Source organism: Scylla paramamosain, unplaced genomic scaffold, assembly GCF_035594125.1.
Source record: "Scylla paramamosain isolate STU-SP2022 unplaced genomic scaffold, ASM3559412v1 Contig37, whole genome shotgun sequence".
NCBI lineage: Eukaryota > Metazoa > Arthropoda > Malacostraca > Decapoda > Portunidae > Scylla > Scylla paramamosain.
Genome location: NW_026973702.1, coordinates 325,862 through 327,500, shown reverse-complemented (window position 1 = coordinate 327,500; position 1,639 = coordinate 325,862).

Here is a 1,639-nt window from a genome sequence, read left to right as displayed (position 1 = left end):
TTGAATTCCTTCAAGAGGGAGGTTTCAAGACACTTATTCATCAATTTTTGACCACTGCTTTGATCCTTTTATGGGACTGCCATTTCAGTGGGCATATTTTTTTATTGGATTTTTGTTGCCCTTGGCCAGTGTCCTTCCTACATAAAAAAAAAAAAAAAAAGTGTTAAAAATAATGATGATAGTAAGTCTTGCATTTAAATTAAAGAAAATAATAAAAAAATAATAGTAATAATAATTTAAGCCGCAAATCTTTAATGTGACTTATAAATAAATAATAATAATAATAAGAATAATGATAATGATATAAAAATATTACCAATTATTATTATTATTATTATTATTATTATTATTATTATTATTATTATTATTATTATTATGAATATTTCTCGTCTGGATAAGCTAAAGGAACAAATGAAATTACATATAAATGAAAATATTCACATATCTTAAAGTTTATTAGGAAATTGTAAATAGTATTAATAAATAGTGATTATATTAATGAATTTAGTATTTACTTGTGTGCTGAAATCGTAATCGTAATTGTTATCATTTGATTCTTAAAGGAACGACGGTTCTTTTAATTTTTGCTTTTAGAATTGTAAATATTAATGAAAAATAATGATAATAGCTATTATTTGATTATGTGCTAAAATATTATTGATTATTATTATTGTTGTTATTATTTTTTTATCAAAGGAACGGATGTTCTTTTACTCTTTTCAAGTTGTAAGTATTAATAAACAAATAATGATAATAATAATAATAATAATAATAATAATGATAATAATAATAATAATAATAATAATAATAATAGTAATAGTAAAAATAGTAATAATAATAACAATAATAACAATAATAACAACAACAACAATAACAACAACAACAACAACAACAACAACAACAACAACAACAACAACAACAACAATAATAATAATAATGGGATAACGGGGGGAGAGACAGGGAGAGATTAAACTTATAGAGAATTTGTGTTGATTAAAATTTAAGTGGTTTTTTTATTTTAGTTTGGGGTGAAAAGTGGCGGTTTTCTATGGTTTTTCGAGTTAAAATAAGAAAATGTGTTTTTTAGACTTGAGTTAAGAATTTAAGTATTTTGGTGCTTTAACATTCTAAAATAATAATAATTTTTTGAGTTTTTGTGCTCAAAATTAGAGTATTTTGATTTTCACTATAGTTTTGGAAATAAAAGTTTTTTTTTTTTTAATTAGAAAATAGAAGCTTTTTTTTAATTTGAGGTTAAAATTTAGTAATTTCAGATTTCAAAGAGAGTTTTGGTTGGTAAAATAGTGATAGTTGTGGTATTATTTAAATAGTTGTGGTATTATTATTATTATTATTATTATTATTATTATTATTATTCATCCAGTTAGTATTATAATCACTACTACTACAATTCTCCTCCTCCTCCTTCTCCTCCTATCACTACTACTACGATAATAGTAGTTGTAGTAGTAGTAGAAGTAGTAGTAGTAGTAGTAGTAGTAATAGTTTGAAAAGACTTCTATATTGTAAGCAATAGTAATAATAGATAAAATAATTATTTTTTAACGAAAAATATGCAATTTGTATTTGATTGAAGAAATAAAATAATAATAATAATGATAATGATAATAATAATAAT